The sequence below is a fragment of the Sapajus apella genome, unplaced genomic scaffold (assembly GCF_009761245.1).
Source record: "Sapajus apella isolate SASKATOON/1434 unplaced genomic scaffold, GSC_monkey_1.0 scaffold22, whole genome shotgun sequence".
Lineage (NCBI taxonomy): Eukaryota > Metazoa > Chordata > Mammalia > Primates > Cebidae > Sapajus > Sapajus apella.
In genome coordinates, this window is record NW_022436962.1 from 25,882,587 (window position 1) to 25,903,635 (window position 21,049).

The 21,049-nt window shown below is 44.8% G+C and overlaps 1 pseudogene; it reads left to right on the plus strand.

The window, feature by feature from the left end:
- Nucleotides 1–351: 351 nt before the first annotated feature.
- LOC116558993 lies at nt 352–18,344 on the plus strand (annotated as a pseudogene).
- The last annotated feature ends 2,705 nt before the right edge of the window (nt 18,345–21,049 follow it).

A 21,049-nucleotide genomic window follows, 5' to 3' on the forward strand; every position in this document is an offset into this window, starting at 1 on the left:
ATAACTTAAAGAAATTAAAGGCAGCCATTGCATGGAGTTTCCCACATGCTCAGTAGCTGAGGTAGGGGTGCCATCCAGCCCCGAATGACCTTTTGACTGTGCAAAAGCACCGTACAGGACACCATGAGGGACCTGGGTCTCAATAAGATGTTTTTGCTGCTTCTGAAGTGTCTTTGATCCAACGTTGTTCCAGGTTTGTTACCAGTTTATCGTGGCTTCCAGCAACACTGGGTTGATGTGGTTGGTAGCCTCAGCATAGTCTATTGCTCCAAATTTGCAGAAATGATAGTCAGATGTGTTGTTACTGAAGGAGACCTGGGTATCATGGAGAAGACCAGTGCAACCAAAGCTGACTGATTGGTACAGATGAGCATATGTTCTTCATTGGCCCAGAAATTCCCCAAACTAACAGCTATGGGGTAAGAGGATCCGCCTTCTGAGGAAGTGGATCAAGAGCTGACTGAAGACTGTCAGTGAGAGGAAATACTGAAACAACCATGCCCCTTGCAGTACCGTGCTACTAAAGAAGATCTTGTGGTCTGGGTTGATCCTCTGGATGGAACCAAGAAATACACCAATGGTCTCCTTGACAATGTAATGGTTCTTATTGGAATTGCTGATGAAGGAAGTCATAGCAGGAATTATTAACCAGCCATACTACAACTATGAGGCAGGACCAGATGCTGTGCTGGGGAGGACAATCTGAGGAGTTTTAGGTTTAGGTGCCTTTGGGTTTCAGCTGAAAGAAGTCCCCACTGGGAAACACATTATCACAACTACACAATCCCATAGCAACAAATTGGTTACTGACCATGTTACTGCCATGAACCCCGACGATGTGCTGTGAGTAGGAGCAGGAAACAAGATTATTCAGCTGATTGAAGGCAAAGCCTTTGATTATGTATTTGCAAGTCCTGGTTGTAAGAAGAGGGATACTTGTGCTCCAGAAGTTATTTTACATGCTATGAGAAGCAAGTTAACAGATATCTACGGGAATGTTCTTCAGTACCACAAGGATGCGAAGCATATGAACTGTGCAGGAGTCCCGACCACGCTGAGGATTATGACTACTATGCAAGCCGAGTTCCAGAATCTGTTAAAAATGCACTTGTTCCTTAAAGGAAAGTTTCATTTGGCCGGGCACAGTGGCTCACACACATAATTCCAGCACTTTGGGAGGCCGAGGCGGGTGGATCACTTGAGCTCCAGGAGTTCAAGACCAGCCTAGGAAACACAGTGAGACCACCCCCCGCCCCGGCCCATCTCCACAAAAATACTAATTAGCCGGGCATCCTGGCATATGCCTGTAGTCCCAGCTACTTGGGAGGCTGAGGCAGGAAAATCACTTGAGCCCGGGAGGCAGAGGTGGCAGTGAGGGAGACTGCGCCACTGCACTCCAGTCTGGGTGACCAGAGTTAAAACCCTGTCTCAGGAAAAAAGAAAAACAAAACAAAACAAAAAAGTACCAAAAGTTTCATTTACTTGGCTAGGAGAAAGACTTGGTTCTCAAAATAATACATTTTAAAACTAATTAGATAGAATTAGAGTTCTACCTTTATTCATTGTTGAGCAGTGATTTATATTTAGTTATTATATTTAGGAATAGAAAATAGAATTAAATAATTTAACTTGATTAATCAACCAGACCAATTTTGACATCTGGAGAACTTATAAACTCAATATGTTTTATTTGTTTTTCTCGATTTAGGTGGAGAAATGAGAAAAAGATTTAGTTCCAATTGACAATTCAGGTCAATTGTTCAATCAGCATTCCTATCTTTCAAACCAGATTTCTTTAGGGCACAACCCTTCCTGGAATCTATTGTTTTTTCACAGTAATTTAAAAATGTTTCTACTTCAATTGAGAATACATATGGGCCAGGCGTGATGGCTCACACCTGTAATCCCAGCACTTTGAGAGGCTGAGACAGGTGGATCACCTGAGGTCAGAAGTTCGAGACTAGCCTGACCAATATGGCGAAACCCCATTTCTACTAAAAATACAAAAATTAGCTGGGCATGGTGGTGCACACCCGTAATCCCAACCACTCGGGAGGCTGAGACAGGAGAATTGCTTGAACCCAGGAGGCAGTGGTTGCAGTGAGCTGAAATCTCACCACTGCATTCCAGCCTGGGTGACAAAGCAAGACTCCATTAAAAAAAAAAAAAGAATACATATGATGTTATTACATATGCTGAAACAGATTTATGAGAAAAGTCTTTTAAATAAATTATTTAATCCTAAAAAAGAAAGAAAGCCATGTGTTGACTAATAATAATGAGAGTATTATGAATCAAGGATTACAATTAATCCAATTTTGAACATTAGCAGTAAAAAAAGGAATCCCCACAGCAGGTAGAGAGGGAGGTATTTACGAGTTAAGAATCCTGCCCAAGGAGCCTCAGATCTAACAAGCCTGTTCCCACAGCAGACCTGGAGGTGAAATCAGCTAGGAGGGTGGTATCCGCAGCCCCTCAGTCACCCTCCCTTGCAGTTAGACTCTATGCTGCACGTGGAAAGAGCCACATTTCCCATCCCCAGCTCCCCAATCACTAGTTCAAAGAGAACACTGAGCTCTCCACTGAGTTTTCAAAAGGGAGGCAAAGGAAAATAAAACATTAATAGGTTCTTGTTAGACTTTCAATTTATAAGGAACTTTAGAGAAATACCTCAAGCCGAACCTGTAGTATCCAGGTGGGAACTTGGGCAGACGGTAGCATTTCTCAGGTTCATTCCAAAACACTGCTTGCAGGTCCTTCCCACGGCTGCTGTTTAAACGCATGCCCTATCCAGTTGTTGTCGCTTCTTTCCTCTCCATCCCCACGGCCGTGACTTAAGTGCGGTTCTTCATTCCTTCTAGCCCGCAGCACAGCAAGAGCCTTCTAAATTTCTCAAATCCCTCCAATCTCCAGTCTGATGCTATCACTCAAGGTACTTCGGTGCTTCTCACCTTGCCTTAAAAATGATGGCCCAACTCCTTGGCACAGCACTGTGACCCTCGGCATCTGCCTGTCTCACCCTGCCACCATCACAACCCTATCTGCCCATATCTCCTCCATGCAGAGCTAACATTGGAAATGCCCCACAAATTCGCAGTGCCTTTTCACACCTCTGTGCTCTTTCTGACCGCAAGAACAGTCACTCTGGTCTCTCCCTGCTTAGGCATGACTCAGTTTTCTAGATTAAGTTCAAATATCACTCTTCCAGAAAGTCTCTGAAGGTAAAGGCCGGCCTGTGCATCTCACTGCATTGTAATCGATAGTTGGCTTCTCCCTTCCATATCTTCGCCACTGCTCTCGTTAAAGTTGAAATTCATAGCATGCAGGGACTGTATTTTTCATCCTTATGTCTCTATTCCCTTTATCTCAAATTTCTTTTTTTGTTGTTTGTTTTGGTTTGGTTTTTTGGGCTTTTTTGTTTGTTTTTGAGATACAGTCTCGCTCTGTCTCCCAGGCTGGAATGCAGTGGCATGGCATGATCTTGGCTCAATGCAACCTCCACCCCTACCCCCAAGTTTGAGCGATTCTCCTACCTCGGCCTCCTGGGTAGCTGGGATTACAGGTGCACATCATCACACTCAGCTAATTTTTATATTTGTAGTAGAGACGGGGTTTCACCATGTTGGCCAGGCTGGTCTCAAACTCCTGACCTCAGGTGATCTGCCCACCTTGGCCTCCCAAAGTGCTGGGAGTACAGGGGTGAGCCACTGCATCCACCCGATCTCAAATTTCTTTCTGTGACCTAGTACCTGGCACATAAGAGGAGTTCAATACATGCTTGATGAATTAATAATTAGCTGAATGTTTAAGTCATATTCAGACTTTGTGTTTCACACTCTTGGTCTGGTAAGAGACAGAGTATAGTTAAGGCCAGGATGAGGATACTTGTAGGAATTAAAGTACCGTGTATACTGAGGACTCATTTCACGTAGGAGTCTCTGAAAATGTTTGTGAGTACAATTTAAACCAAGACAACCTAAAGATTTTGAGAAGCACTAAAAGTATCTAGAGAAAATAAGAACTTAGATGCAGCCAATACAAGCTCAAGACTGAGTCTACAATTCTAGATTCCAGCCTCTGCTATGCCACATTCTCGAGTGACCTGGAGAAGTCACTTTAACCCTGGGTCTTCCTTTGCTCATCTGACACCGAGGGCATGGGAGCCTGGAGCCCAGCCCCCCGTGCACCCTGCCTAGCTACACGTCTCTGGAGGTGAAAAGCTGCTTGGCATTGAACACAGCCATCAGCCTGGGAGCTAGGCCAAGCCTCACCAGGGAACAGTGAGGGGCTCCTGGCTCCGACACCACACAGGTGCACACACCCGCCTGCTCATCAGGCCCCCGGCGGGGCCCTTTACACACACCATCTCCTGCTTTTCCAACAATGCCGTGCAAGAGCAACTATCATCAGCTGTGTTCTACAAGTCAGAAAGCCGAGCTTCATCCACAGTTCCTCAGTAGCAGGAGTAGAATTGGAACCCAAGTGTGTTAGCTAAAAGCCCACACATGTATCCAATATACCATACTGACATAGCTTAAAGTGACAAACGATCACTTTACGTAGACTGCACCCAGCATATTGAACTGGTGGAGTCTGCACTCTCACCACAGACAGAGTCCCCTCTCCCCTCCACATCTCCCCTCAACCACCCAAATTAAGGACTGCTGGATTCCTCTGCTAGTCCCAGGTAAGATACTCCCTCACCTTCCAGCAGCAGGTAATAAGGACCAGGAGGCACCAGAGACAACCCCAGCTCCTCACTGCAGCCAGCAAGGGAATATGGCCTCTCAGAGCAGCTGAGATTCGAGCCAGCTGAAATTAAACTGCAAGCAGCAACAGCAGTCAGTGGTAATGCATGTTGTTTCAAGGTATCAGTGCCAAGATGTGATGGCTCCAGCACTGGTGGTCTCTGCTGCCCCCTAGACGTCTGTTTGCTCCAACAGCCCTCATAGATTAATTTAAAACTAAGTGCTTGGTGTAACATTGCATAGCAACACTCTTTTCCTGCTTCATCGATCATGCATTTATCCTACCTTTCCTGTGTGGACTGTACGTAGTTGACCAGGCAATGCTCTTCTTAAGAATTGCAGCTAGCTGGGCGCAGTGGCTCACAACTGTAATCCCAGCACTTTGGGAGGCCGAGGTGGGTGGATCACGAGGTCAGGAGTTCAAAGCCAGTCTGGCCAAGATGGTGAAACCCTGTCTCTACTAAAAACTACAAAAAAATTAGCTGGGCACGGTGGCAGGCGCCTGTAATCCCAGCTACTCGGGAGGCTGAGACAGGAGAATCACTTGAACCCAGGAGGCAGAGGTTGCAGTGAGCCAAGATCACGCCACTGCACTCCAGCCTGGGCAGCAGAGTAAGACTCCGTCTCAAACAAACAAACAAAAAATAATTGCAGCTAATAGGAGAACAAGTGATCGAGGAGTCACTGTCTTGCAACCCTTAATGAAATAATGAGTCTAGGTAGTCATCACCAGTGGCTGCTAACACAATTAGATGAAAGGCTAATGGGGAACTTTATAATAGATGGATCTGACTGAAACACCGAAGCCTGCGTATCAGTCTGTGCATCTATGCATGGGACATTACTGCCGTCTCACATAATAGGGTGTACAATACAAGCCCATCTGTGAAGGCCTCTGTCGTCCCCCCAAAACATAAACTGAATCCAATCAAACCTCTAGATTTCACTGCCAGTTTAGAGAAAATAAGAGGTTAGGGTTTCTCTTACCTTTTTGCCTCTGCATTATTGACATTTTGGATAACCACCAAAAGGATAGTAAAAGAATGTGTAACTAACCAGTCTAATGGTGAAACTAAAAAATCAAAATAGTTAATCCAAAAGAAAACACAAAGCAAGGAGAGGAAGGAAAACTCAGACTTGACGGGACAAATTAAAAGCCAAAAGAAGAAAGAAGGTTTAGACACAAATATATTAGTAATTCCATTCAACCTAAATGACTTCATTTAAAAAAACAAAATTCTCAGCCTAGTTAAGGAAGACAAAGTGACGTCGCTTAACTATGAAGATATAGAAAGGTTAAAAGTACAGGAGAGGTCCAAGATGGCTGATCACTAGCATCTCAGGATTGTAGCTCCCAGTGAAAGCACAGAGAATGAGAGGATGCCACACTTTCAGACGAATTTTTGTTGCTCACGCACCAGGAGATTCCCAGCGGAGGAGCCCCACGAGGTCGCCAGCATGACTCTCGTGGCCGGCGCGGCAGTTCTTGGTGCAGAGTAAATGGGACTGGGTCCGCTTTTGGTCGGCGTTTGGAGCTCCGGGAAGGCAGAGTAGCCTATTCAGCTGATTGAAAAAGGGACTCAAGAAGGAAGCCAGACTGGAGATTCCCGGGCAGAAAAGCACCAAGAATCTTAACGCAGCTGTTTTAGCCGGCGCAGTGGGTTGCTCAGATTCCAGTGCTGGGAATCAACAAGTTGGACATCCTCTCAGAGACCTAATTTGAAAGTCGGTAATTACAAAGACGACAGGTGGATAAATTTACAATGATGGGAAGAAACCAGCGTAAAAAGGCTGAGAATACCCAAAATCAGAATGCCTCTCCCTCTACAGGTGATCACAGTTCCTCATCAACAAGGGAACAAGGCCTGATGGAGAACGAGTGTGTTCCATTAACAGATTTAGGCTTCAGAAGGTGGATAATGAGAAACTTCTGTGAGTTAAAAGAACATGTTCTAGCCCAATGTAAAGAAACTAAGAACGTTGAAAAAAGATCTGATGCAATACTAACAAGAATAGACAATCTAGAGAGGAATATAAGTGAATTAATGGAACTGAAGAATACAATACGAGAACTCCGCGAAGTATGCACAGGTTTTAACAGTCGAATTGATCAAGCAGAAGAAAGGATATCAGAGGTCAAAGACCAACTTAATGAAATGAGGACAAGATTAGAGAAGAAAGAGTAAAAGGAATGAGCAAAGTCTCCAAGAAATATGGGACTATGTGAAAAGACTGAATTTGCATTTGATAGGTATACCTGAATGGCATGAAGTGAATGAATCCAAGCTGGAAAATATTCTTCAGGATATTATTCAGGAAAACTTTCCTAACCTAGTAAGGCAGGAAAATACTCAACTTCAGGTAATACAGAGAATACCACAAAGATATTCCTCAAGTAGAGAAACCCCAAGACACATAATTGTTAGATTGACCAGGGTTGAAATAAAGGAGAAAATTCTAAGGGCCGCTAGAGAGAAAGGTCAGGTTACCCATAAAGGGAAGCCTATCAGACTCACAGCAGATCTCTCAGCTGAAACCCTACAAACTAGAAGAGAATGGGGGTCAATATTCAATATCCTCAAAGAAAAGAATTTTCAACCCAGAATCTCATATCCAGCCAAATTAAGCTTTATAAATGAAAGAAAAATAAAATTTTTCACGAACAAGCAAGCACTCAGAGATTTCATCACCACCAGGCCTGCTTTCCAAGAGCTTGTGAAAGAAGCACTATACACAGAAAGGAACATCCAGTATCCCAAAAACTTACCAAAAGGTAAAGAGTATCTCCATAATGAAGAATCTATATCAACTAATGGGCAAAATAGCCAGCTAGCATTAAACGACAATATTAAACTCACAAATATCAATATTAATCCTAAATTTAAATGGATTAAATGCCCCAATCAAAGACACAGACAGGCAAATTAAATAAAAAGTCAAAAGCCATCGGTTTGCTGTATCCAGATCCATCTCATAAGCAAGGACACACAAAGACTCAAAACAAAGGGTTGGTGGAAGACTTACCAATCAAATGGAGAGCAAAAAAAAAAAAAGAAAGAAAGAAAGAAAACAGGAGTTGTAACTTTCATCTCTGACAAAATAGACTTTAATAGTAACAAAGACTAATGGTAAAAGGATCAATGCAACAACAGGAGTCAATGATCGTAAATATATATGCACCCAATATAGGAGCACCCAGATACATAAGGCAAGTTCTTAATGACTTATAAAGATACTTGGACTCCGGCACAATAATGGGAGACTTTGACACCACATTGTTAATATTCAACGGATCAACGAGATAGAAAATTAACAGGGACATCTATGATTTGAACTCAGACCTGGAACAAGTAAACTCAGTGAATATTTATAGAATTCTTCACCCCAGGTCCACAGAACATACATTTTTCTCAGTATCATATTACACCTATTTTGAAAGTGACCACATAGTTGGAAGTAAATCACTCTTCAGCATTTGCATAGCATTTCACAGACTTAAATAAAATATTGGTTGGCTGTTTGTTATTTTCTTCCCTTATTCCTTCCTGTCTCCACTGTTAAGCACAATTATCAGCATAAAAGAGGTTTTTAATACCTATTTTGTGATTGCATTCCAGCCTGGGCAATAAAGCGAGACTCCTGTTCTCTCTCCCCCTTTCTCTTTCTTTCTTTCTTTCAAAAATAAAAATAAAAAAATAAAAGTACAGAAAGAAATGCATGCAAGCACTGAAAGAAAGCTGATATAGTCATATAATATCAGAAAAAGAACACCCTGAGACAAAAGCATTATTAGAGGTAAACAGAAACATTTCATAATCATAAAAGAGCAATTCCTTGGGAAGATAGAGTAAAATTGTATACTCATAACATAGCCTTGAAATATGTGAAATAAAAATTGGCAAGACAAAAAGGGAAAATATGCAATCTTAATATGAAATTTTAATACAATACTTTTAGTAAGAGAACAAGCAGATAAAAATACCAGTAAGGATAGAGAAGATTTGAATACCACAATTAACAAACGTAGCCTCCTCAGCATATGTAGAACACTGCACTGAACAGCAGCAAAGTCCGTGGACATGGACCACTTACCAAAAGTGGCCACCACCCACCCCGCAGTCCCAGTGGCATGGGCACCTTCTGCGCATAGTTGATTAATGTGGGGGTCTGTACGGATCCAGCATGGGTCAATGAGTCCTTTCCCCAGGTATTTGGACTTGGATCTGCTGGTTGAAGCTGTGAGAAATAAAGCGTGGGCACTTTTCCTCCCACCTTTTCTACCATGAAGGCTAGAGAGCAGGCGTTCAGGAAGAAATGAGGTTTGAAAAGGGGATCCCAATGTTGTCTGAATCTTTGTTTAGTTATTCCTGAGGCATGTGCACGCTACCTTGGTTTTACAATGACATTCCAGAATCTTCAGCATGCATTTACTTTGGAAATTTTTTTACCGTGATAAAATATATACGTAACATAAAATTTGCTATCTTTAGCATTTAAATGCACAGCTCAGTGGCACTAAGTACATTCACATTATTACGCAACCGTAATATCCAAAACCACAGCTTTCATCTTTTCATCTTCCAAAACCGCAGCTTTATTTCCATCAAATGCCATCTCCACATTTCCCTCTCCTTGCATCCTCTAGCAACCATCATTCTACTCCTAGGCTATTTTGTGACTCCGTTTCTCTGTCACTTAACAGAAGAGAGGCTCCATTGCTGACTGCAGGGATTGCCTCTGTATACACAGGCCTTCTTGCATCTATGGGATAAGGTTTATTATAGGGAAAAAAGGCAAGAAAAATGTATATCATGGGTTTTGGGGGAAGAAAAGAGATGACAGCACAAAATCGATGAGGTTTTTGCCTTGGGTGTCCTGTGCACAGGACTCAGCCGCTCTGCCACGGACCTCTCCGCCCAGCCCTTTCCCAAAAAGTTCATCTTGTGGGCCACTACCAAATTATAGATCCAAAGGCAAGTTTCACAGCTCTCCCGCTGTCGCCTGTGGCAAGATTCTCATAGTGCCTCTGTGGCTTCATGTCATGAGCCCCCCATTGTGAGCATTCTGTTTAGGTCCTGCACCATCACGGCCTGGCAATGAGCATCAGATGTTTATCGTGACCTTAGATTTAAGTCATCACTCTACAGGACCAAGCCCTCCCATGCATTTACTTTTGGTTTTGGCTTAATTTGAGTTGGTTTTGTTCCTTGTACAAAAAGAATCTCCGTACATAGCCTCCTATTAGCTTTCTTGAATTACTAGATTTTAGTTGTTAGAGCAGTTTTAGGTTTACAGAAAATTGAGAGGACACTAAGGTGTTCACACACACACACACACACACACACACACACAGAGCTTCCCAATTATTATTTTTTTTTTTTTGAGAGACGGAGTTTCGCTCATGTTACCCAGGCTGGAGTGCAATGGCGCAATCTCGGCTCACCGCAACCTCCGCCTCCTGGGTTCAGGCAATTCTCCTGCCTCAGCCTCCTGAGTAGCTGGGATTACAGGCACGCACCACCATGCCCAGCTAATGTTTTGTATTTTTAGTAGAGACGGGGTTTCACCATGTTGACCAGGATGGTCTCGATCTCTTGACCTGGTGATCCACCCGCCTCGGCCTCCCAAAGTGCTGGGATTACAGGCTTGAGCCACCGCGCCGGGCCGAGCTTCCCAATTATTAACATCTCACACTAGTGAGGCACATTTATTAAAATCAGTGAACCTATGTTGACATGTCATTATCACTGTAGTTTACATTAGGTTTCTCTCAGTGTGGTGTGGTCTGTGGGTTTTGACAAATACATGATAATATGTATCCACCATTAAAGTATCAGAGTAGTTACACTACCCTAAAAATCCTCTGTGCTCTGCCTGTTAATCTACTCCTCATCAAAGAATCATCTTTTTACTGTCTCCGTTGCTCTGCCTTTTCCAGAATGTCATATATTTTGGAATTATATGTTATGTAGCCTATTCAGATGGACTTGTGATATGATTTGGCTGTGTTGCCACCCAAATCTCTTCTTAAATTGTAGTTCCCACAGTTCCCACATGCTGTGGGAGGGACCCGGTGGGAGGTAATTGAATCATGGGGGTGGGTCTTTGTAGTGCTGTTCTTGTGATAGTGAATAAGTCTCACAAGATCTGATGGTTTTAAAAACGAGAGTTTCCCTCACTAGTTCTCTCTTGTCTGCCACCATGTAAGATGTGCCTTTCGCCTTCCAAAATGATTATGAGGCCTCCTCACCCAAGTAAAACCGTGAGTCCATTAAACCTCTTTTCCTTTATAAATTACCCAGCCTCGGGCATGTCTTTTTCAGCGCATGAAAACGACTAATAAAACTTCTTTCGTTTAGTGATATGCATTTAAGTTTCTTCAATGTCCTTTCATAACTTGATAGCTCCTTCCTTTCTTGCTTCCTTTTTTTTTTTTAATTTTAACTAAAGCACTAAGCTAAAGAAATTAAACTATGGAATATCTATCTGCTGGGTGGTGGGAGAAATGTGAGGAGCCTAAAGCTTCCTGGAGACACACAAGTTCCTCCACAGTCTTTGCTGCTCTTCCTTTGAGTCACCCCTCTTCCTTTATAGCGTTCCTCAGGATTTGAGCTCTGTCATCACAAACAAACCCATTCTATCGCTAATAATGATTTTTACCTTCAAGTATTATGTCTGACATTAATATAGTTATGCAAGCTTCCTTCTCATTAATGTTCACATAGTATATCTTTTTCCAGCATTTTATTTTCAACCTTTCTATGTCTGTAACTTTATGCATCATCCTGTTAATATATACCAATCAATCAGTGACTGATTCCCTGATTCCCTAATGTTAAAGCAAGCAATTTCCCTTTTTTTTTTTTTTTTTTTTTTGATACAGGGTCTTGCTCTGTCACCCAGGCTGGAGTGCAGTGGCACGATCATGTCCTACTGCAGCCTCAAACCCCCAGGCTCAAGTGATTAGCGTCCTAGCAGGACGCTAATGACACGGCGATCTGTTAAAAATGAGAGCACAGCACACAGCGCAACTATTAAAACTAAAAATTAAGCTGTCATTTATATGAGTCATTTAAAAAACTCCCTTATCACCAGAAGTAGGCTAACACCATACATAAATTGAACATGTGGGGACATCATTCAACCTGTTTAAAACTGGCTTCAAATGGCCCAACTCTGGAGAATTAGAACTGCTTTTTATTATCTGGGGTCCTCTGGAGAGAGATCAACTTCTCAGAGTTCTAAATAGAGAAAAATATCTGAAGTTAATTAAAGCATGCCAATACTGTCATTTTCCATGTGGGGTGGAAGGAACGACTCTGCAGTTAGGATATCAGCAAAAGGCTAGCAGAAACATGAAGTCACTGGTAAACTGAGTGCACAACTCCTGGGAAGTGATCAAAACGCAACTGTTTTGTATATTCCGCTGCTTGTGTATTTGTTATTTCTATTATATGTCTATGGTCACCTATGCAAAAAGTAAGGACCTGTTTTCCTTTGAAAGGAACCTCCACAGTTAACAACACTCTAGCTAAAGGTAGTGGAGTAAACCAAGCCACTCCTGTTCTTAACAGATTTTAGATTCAGAAAAAAATCTCTCTCTCTTTTTTTTTTTTTTTTTTTTGTAGAGATGGGGTTCTAGCTATGCTGGCATGCTGGCCGGGCTGGTCTCAAACTCCTGGCTTCAAGCAATCCTTTTTCCTTGGCCTCCCAAAGTGCTAGGATTATAGATATGAGCCACCATGTGCCCGGCCAGATTCACAAAGGATCTATTGAATAGAGGGAAAAATAATTAATCCAAGAGTCTTTGTCTATAGCATTTTGACTATATCTTCTCAGAAAAGATAAAAAGAACTGTAAACAAATATTGAACCCTAGTTGGTAGTTTTAATTTTCATGGTAGTATGGGTTTATAATTCTAAAACTACTTTCTGTGTATTCTTGAATTAAATAAATTAATAAATATACTCAGAAGGATTAACGCAATATTTCTCATTGTTGGAGAAGAGAATTACAAATATGGAAAGAGGGAAAATTACAGTAAATCACATGGTGGTCATTTGAAATTGGAGGCCAATTTAAACTCAAGCGGCCAATATAATTTTTCTTTTTTCTTTCCTTTTTTTCGGCTAGAGCACACAGTCAGAAAAGGTCTCACTCTGTCACCCCGGCTGGGGTGCAATGGCGCAATCTCAGTTCACTGCAACCTCCACCTCCTAGGTTCTAGTGATTCTCTTGCCTCAGCCTCCTAAGTAGTTGGGACTACAGGCTCATGCCACCGTGCCCGGCTAATTTTTTGTATTTAGTAGAAACAGGGTTTCACCATGTTGCGCAGGCTGGTCTTGGACTCCTGGCCTCAAGTGATCCACCCACCTGGACCTACCAAAGTGCTGGGATTACAGATGTGAGCCACCGCACCCAGCTGCGTTTTTTGTTTTTGATTTTTTTGAGATGGAGTTTCGCTCACACTTGTAATTCCTGCACTTTGGGAAGCCAAGGCAGGTGGATTGCATGAGCTCAGGGATTCAATATCAACCTGGGCAACCGGACAAAACCTGGTCTCTACAAAAAAATACAAAAATAAAAATTAGCTGGACATGGTGGTGAGTGCTTATAGTCCCAGCTCCTCAGGACTCTGAGGTGGAAGGATCACTTGAGCCTAGGAGGTCAAGGCTGCAGTGAGATATAATCAAGCTATGATTGTGCCACCGCACTCCAGCCTGAGTAACAGAATAAGACCATGTCTCAAAAAAAAAAAGAGAAAAAGAGAGGTTGGAGCAGTGGCTCATACCTGTAATCCCAGCACTTTGGGAGGCCAAGGCAGGCAGATCACGAGGTCAAGAGTTCGAGACTAGCTTGGCCAATATGGTGAAATCCCATCTCTACTAAAAATACAAAAATTAGCCAGGCGTGGGCGTGCACACCTGTAGTCCCAGCCATCCACCCTTACACAAATTGAACTCAGCTCTCAGCCACCAGTTAATGACTACCTCCCTTAGGGCTGGGCACAGTGGTTCACACCTGTAATCCCAGCACTTTTGGAGGCCAAGGCAGGTGGATCACTTCAGCTCAAGAGTTCAAGACTAACCTGGGACAGATGGTTCAGTTCCTAAGGAACTCAGTATCAGACTCCAGAGGGCTTTGGGATTTGGAGTCGTGACTGCCTGAGAGCCAAAGCAAGACATTTTGCCAGCTTTACTTGTTTATGCTGAAAAGTATCAAAGCCCTTTTGAAATAGGTTTCCTTTTCCACGGCTAACTTAGCAGTTTTCTTGCTTTGAAATACCAATACTCCATCTCTGCATCTAGCCACATGGTGGAGCCAATGCAACATCAAAGAGGCACTCGGAGACGCCATTTTACCGTCAAGACCACCGTGGCTCACAGTGGAGAGCATGATTGTGGTGTAATAATTTTACTACCATAGACTTATTTTTGTTGTTCAGGAAATCTTGGTGACCTTTAAAACTCACACAAGACACACAAATCATTCCAGTTCCACGAAAGGATGGAGTGGCTTATTTTCCCTCCAATAAGAGCCTGTCAGTCTGCTGGTGCAGAAATACACGTGCAGGCTGTGTTTAATTGTGAGTGTGGGCCGGACGCGGTGGTTCACGCCTGTAATCCCAACACTTTGGGAGGCCAAGGCAGGTGGATCACCTAAGGTCAGGAGGTCGAGACCAGCCTGACCAATATGATGAAACTTCGTCCTTACTAAAAATACAAAAAAAATTAGCCCGGCGTGGTGGTGTGCACCTGTAGTCCCAGCTACTCGGGAGGCTGAGACAGGAGAATTGCTTGAATCCAGGAGGTGGAGGTTGCAGTGAGCTGAGATCAAACCACTGCATTCCAGACTGGGCAACAGAGCAAGACTCCTCAAAAAAAACATTTAAAAATGAAAATAAAAATTGTGAGTGGGAAAAGACTGGGAGAAACCCCCAAAATTATTGTATCTTCATAAAGCCAAGCTCACACTTGGGAGGCTGAGGCAGGAGGATTACTTGAGGCCAGGAGTTTGAGACCAGCCTGGGCAATATAGTGAGACCCCATCCCTACTCACACATATATACACACACAAATTAGCTGGGTGTCGTGGCATATGCCTATAGTCCTAACTACTCAGGAGGCTGAGGTAGGAGGATCACTTGAGCCCAAGAAATGGAGGCTGCAGTGAGCTATGATCATGCCACTGTACTCTAGCCTGAGTGACAGGGCAAGGTCTTGTCTCTTAAAAAAAAAAAAGGCCGGGTACGGTGGTTCACGCTTGTAATCCCAGCACTTTGGGAGGCCAAGGAGAGTGGATCATGAGGTCAGGAGTTCAAGACCAGCCTGGCCAACACAGTGAAACCCTGTCTCTACTAAAAATACAAAAATTAGCTGGGCTTGGTGGGGGACACGTATAATCCCAGCTACTGGGGAGGCTGAAGCAGGAGAATCGCTTGAACCCGGGAGGGCTCCAGCCTGGGTGACAGAGCTAGACTCCATCTCAAAAAAATAAATAAATAAAATAAAAAGTCAAGTTCTTCTCCATCAGGGCCTGCTTCTGAAGGGTGGGAGACCTGTGGGGACTGAGGACCATGGGGCTGCAGTCCTGCTTTCAGGAAGAAGCTCTTATGGCCCCTGGAAGACCTGTGATGGGGCTCAGGAGCCTCTCCTCCAGAGCTGCCCGGATCCCTGCTCCTTCCCCACCAGCCAGACCACCACACTCCCCTCCTTCACCCTCCCATTCCAACCCCTCCATTATCCTGACAAGCTCTGACAGCAGCTAGTCCCTCCCACCTTTCTGCCTCACCTCTGGCCTCCTCTGGTCCTCGAAAAATATTTTTTCCTTGATGAAACTTTAGTGAGCCTCCTGATCCTCTCCTAGGCCCATCTGTGCACTTCCTTGAAAAATGCAGTTTTAACAAGGACCCTGCTAAGTCAGTTTGTCCAGAACCCCTCCATGCCTTGATATCTGATCACCCCCCAGTATCTAATTGGGCTTCTCATCCTCCACCATCCAGCTGGTGTCCAATGACCCTGTCCTGTCTTCAGCAAGAATGAGTTAGGTGGGTTTAACCAGAATCCCCCATATTCTTTATGTCTCCTCTAAGCAACTCTCTGTCACTGACCCCCACCCTGCTCCTTGGCTGTGCATTCCCACCAGGCCGTGCCGTATTCAGAGTTGAGCCCAATCTCTGTCCTCCCCTGCAAAACCCCATTGCAGTGGTCCCTATACCAACTGCAATGGTCCTGCATAAAACCTTCCTAATCATACCTTAACGAGTGCCATCGAATAATTTTTTCTTTTCTTTGACACCAACCTCACGTTACCACCACCACCGTCTCCCAGGACCGCACTCCCAGAACACACCCACCCACCCCCATCCCCAAGCACAGAATGCTCAGGGGGCCAAGGGAGCATCCAGGGACTCCATGGTTTCCAGGACTTTGTAGTCCACGAAAACGCCCCCAGGAGTGGCAGTGAAGTAGAGAGGCAGGGCTGTGTGTTGACGGCCAGCAGTCTGGACTCAAGTAGATAGACCCTACAGAGATGTCCTTGGCCCTTCATCTCCCCTCTACACCAGCACCAGCGCCCACACCTTAGGGACAGACCAGTCAGCCCCAGAGACAGAGAGAGACGCAGGAGGGAGCAACAGAAAATGCTTGCACATTTTTGTCCAGCCACATTCTCCTCATTCTCCTAGAGGAAATCAAGCGTTCCACCCTGGGGGAGGAATCTTCTGCTTCTCTTGTGAAGAAGGAAGGTCTACTTCACCCAACTCTAACTCAGACATTTGAAGCAATCCTGGTGGATAGTAAATCTGGGGGCCTCAAAGCTCTCAATTCAGGGACCCCTTTAGCAGGACACAGGGCCCAAGGAGCATTTCCCTCACCATAAATCAATGATTTGGACATCGAAGATGCCAATGAGTTTTGCCTAGGAACGCTTTGTGCCTTTGACCTTCGTTCAGTAAACCTTTACTAAGCACCCACCAGGTGCCAGGCACTATGCCGGGATCACAAAGGTGAACAAGAAAGACATGGCCTCTCTGTTTCCAAAATGGACAGGCTAGCAGGGAATTGGACACATAAATATTTGTAACACCAGATGATACACGCTCTCACAGAAGTTACGTAAAAAGTGCTAAAATGACAGCTCTGATTATTCACGATTGTGCTTTTCCATTTCTATTCAAGTCCACATTTCAGAATACATGTTAGAGATCACTTATGTCTTGACATGACTTGCATTTTTGAGCAGTCCATGGACTTCTTGGGTGGAAAAAAAAAAAGCAAAGAAATTCCTCTAAGACACTCCCTTCTTAGAATGAGTCAGGAAGCCGAGGCCTCCCCAGCATAGCCAGGTCAAAGGCAGGGTGACGGGGTCTCCGGACACCCAGCATCCAGGCAGACGGAGCAGAGCCCACAGAGCTGGTGGCGGGATGGGACCTCTCCTGAGAGTCTGGAAGCCCCAGCTGGCTCTGCCCCTCCCTAGGGCTGCGGGACCCTCTCTTCTCTGGCCTCAGCTTTGTGGCTGCCCTGGTTAAACTGGACAGAGGAGACAGCCCTGCCCTCCTCTCCATCTCTGAGCCTGTGCTCTTGTGAGTCTCATTCTTGCCATTAAGAATTGAAGAATCGGCCCGGGCGCAGTGACTCATGCTTGTGATCCCAGCACTTTGGAAGGCCGAGATGGGCAGATCATGAGGTCAGTTCAAGACCAGCCTGTCTAATATGGTGAAACCTCGTTTCTACTAAAAACTACAAAACTAAAAATAAATAAATAAATAAACTACAAAAATTGGCCAGGCATGGTGGCACACACCTGTAGTCCCAGCTACTCAGGAGGCTGAGGCAGGAGAATCTCTTGAACCCGGGAGGCGGAGGTTGTAGTGAGCTGAGATCACACCACTGCACTCCAGGCTGGGTGGCAACAGAGAGTCCGTCTCAAAAAAAAAAAAAAAAAAGAATTGAAGAATCTTTGTGCTCTGAGTCAGAAGCTATGTGGCCACTTCACTAAAATGTGACTCACACAGACTCAGCCGTGAGGCCTCTTCCACGACATTCCCTTATTTGGTCCCAGGCAGCATTTCCATATTCTCTCTGGGGAGCTGATGGGCAGAGCCTCGCTGTGGGTGAAGGAGCTCAGGTGCCAGACACTCGGACTCTGATGGCTCTCTGACTGGCTCATCCTCAGAGAGACTGATGCAAAGGAATGAATTTCCAGAATGTTCAACCATGTGGAGAATACAAAAAAAAAAAAAAGCAAAGAAAAATATTTTTTAAAGAAAGAAAGAAGGCCAGGTGCAGTGGTTCACACCTATAATCCCAGCACTTTGGGACGCGGAGGCAGGCGGATGACCTGAGGTCAGGAGTTCAAGACCAGCCTGACAAACATGGTGAGTCAATACTAAAAATACAAATATTAGCCAGGTATGGTGGTACACGCCTGTAATCCCAGCTACTTGGGAGGTTGAGGCAGGAGAATTACTTGACCCTAGGAGGTGGAGGTTGTAGTGAACTGAGATTTCATCACTGCACTCCAGCCTGGGCAACAGACTCCATCTCCAAAAAAAAGGAAGGAAGGACGGATGGAGGCTCACGCCTGTAATCCCAGCACTTTGGTAGGCACAGGTGGGTGGATCATTTTAGGTCAGGAGTTCAAGACCAGCCTGGCCAACATGGTAAAACCCTGTCTCTACTAAAAATACAAAAATTAGCTGAGCAGTAGTGGTGCGTGCCTATAATCCCAGGTACTCCAGATGCTAAGGCAGGTAAATTGCTTGAGTCTGGAAGGCGGAGGTTGCAGTGAGCCAAGATCGCACCACTGCACAGAGTGAGACCCTGTCTAAAAAAAGAAAGAAAGAAAGAAAGGAAAATAAACTAAACTACATGGAGAATGACTTGGACATCATCAAACTTCCACTAGCTGTCCCTGAAAGCCAAAATTAATATGCTAAAAAATGACTATCTCTAAGTCCATAGAAAAGCCTCCTCTGTATATATATCAAGAAGAGAACAAAACAGGGCAGATAGGACATCACGCACCTCCCAGAGGGAGAAGAAGCCTCGGCCAGTGGAAGTGTCCTGGTTATAGTCCCCAAGCACTATTACATTTACAAGTGGCCCCTGTGATTGGAAGTTAGAAATATAGGAGTTGTTGACCTAGGTAGGTTTTGAGGGAAAAAAAGCCACAAAGGTACCAACGGAGGAAGGGGAGGAAGGAGCTGGTGAAGGAGATTGAGAAAGAACAGCCAGGAAGGTGGAGGAAAGCCTGTCCTGACAGGGAGGTGTCCATGGAGGCAGAGGGAAGAAAGGAAGGGAATGGCAGCAGTGGCAGTGGCAGCCGCGGACACAGAGGGAAGAACGGAGGTTTCTGTGAATTTCGAATCGAGGTCATCGAGGACTGTGGCCATTGCACTTCGCGGCGTGCTGACAATTAGGGCTCAGAATGTTCAAAACCCCATGTGCTCTGCAAACCACATTGCCCCTGTCTAGGACAGAGGTTCCCAAAAGCAGTTTTGCATTGAAATGCTGACTCCACTACCCACTGGCTATATAACCCTGGGCAAGGCATTGAATAGCTTGGTGCCTCGGTTTGCTCAGCTGTAAATATGGAAACAATGGCAAGATCTAGCTCATAGAGTTATTCTGAGGATTAAATGAGTAAATATGTGCAAAGCATTTGATTTTTTTTTTTTTGAGATGGGGGTCTCCCCACGTTGCCCAGGCTGGTCTCAAACTCCCAGGTTCAAGTAACCCTCCCACCTCTGCCTCCCAATGTGCTGTGCCCTGCCACGTGCATAGCATCTGAGATGAGGACATGTTCTCTCTGGGTTGCTCCAGCCAATGACAACACAGTAGAGGTACTGGGCTGGCCGTTACTGCCCAACACAGACCTCTATTGGCCCAGCTTTGTCCCAGAATCCCCACTGGATTGGCCAAGGCTTTCTCAGAGAGGCAGTGCGGTCTAAGGACCCTCCTCCCACACTGCCTTTCTGTCCCCCTCTCTTTTCATAGGTGTAAGGCTTACGTTATGATCTGAAGGCTTTTCTGGCCTCCTCCTGTTCTCTCTCCCCTTTAGTTACATAGAACTTACCCCCAGTAAGTTTCTTGAACTTCCAACTTTGTTTTGACATTTGCCTCCCAGAGGACTCAAGTTGACACACTTGGTTAAACAGAATTCTCTGCTGCAGGACTTGTGAGAGCCTTTAATAGTAAAATATACACATTATAATTCATCAAGAGGGAAACGGTGTAAAGCATATCCCAAATTCATTTGATCACTAAAAACCACACACTCACATCCACATACACCACAGACCCTCTCGTGAATATCTCATGAAACACCTTTTGCTGGGTTACGTTTGTTAAACATTGAACTAGGCCAGCCGTGGTGCCCATGCCTGTAATCCCAGCACTTTGGGAGGCGGAGGCAGGCAGATCACTTGAGGTCAGGAGTTTGAGACCAGCCTGGCCAACATGGCGAAACCCCATCTCTACTAAAAATACAAAAAGTAGCAGGGCATGGTGGTGCAGGCCTATAGTCCTAGCTACTCAGGAGGCTGAGACACAAGAGTCACTTAAATCCAGTGGGTGGAGTTTGCAGTGAGCCAAGATCACGCCACTGCATTCCAGCCTGGGCAGCAGAGCAAGACTCCATCTCAAAAAAACACCAAAAAACATTGACCCCTAAAGCTCCTAAAATTTCATATGGATCTCAAAGTATGAAACACCTCAGGCACGTAGGGCCTTATTCTACAGAAGAGAAGCCCAGGGGCTCATTTGAATTGTGTCAGCAACTTGAGCTATATTTATAAGTCTCCTCTCATCTAAGAATGTCTTTGTCAGCACTGTTTTCCCTGTTCTACAGATGGAGAAATTGAGATCTCCAGAGACCAAGACACTTGTCTCAGGTCCACAGTTGAGGTCTTAGCTTGCCACTGCGTCGTGGTCAGTTTGACACAAGGATGGAAAACGAAGGGGCACTGCTGAGGGAAGGGAAATGAGAAGGCACCTGAAATCTAGGTATAATAAGTTGGGCCACAGCAATAATGAGATGTCACTGGGCTCAGCCCTGTGCCTGGAAGGAGGGAGGCGGTCAGGAATATCAACTAGAAAATAGTTCCTGATCCCAGGGAAAACACACCGTTGCATTGAGGGGGAAACACAGAAACACATCTAGACTGTCAGAAAACAAATGTAACCAGGGCAGGGGAAATGTGGAGTTGGGTGGCTGTCACATGTCACCAGGTAGGATGGGTAGCTGGCTGCCCCAGCCCCCTCCTGCCTCTCACTGTTCCAGCACCCTGGCCCACCAGC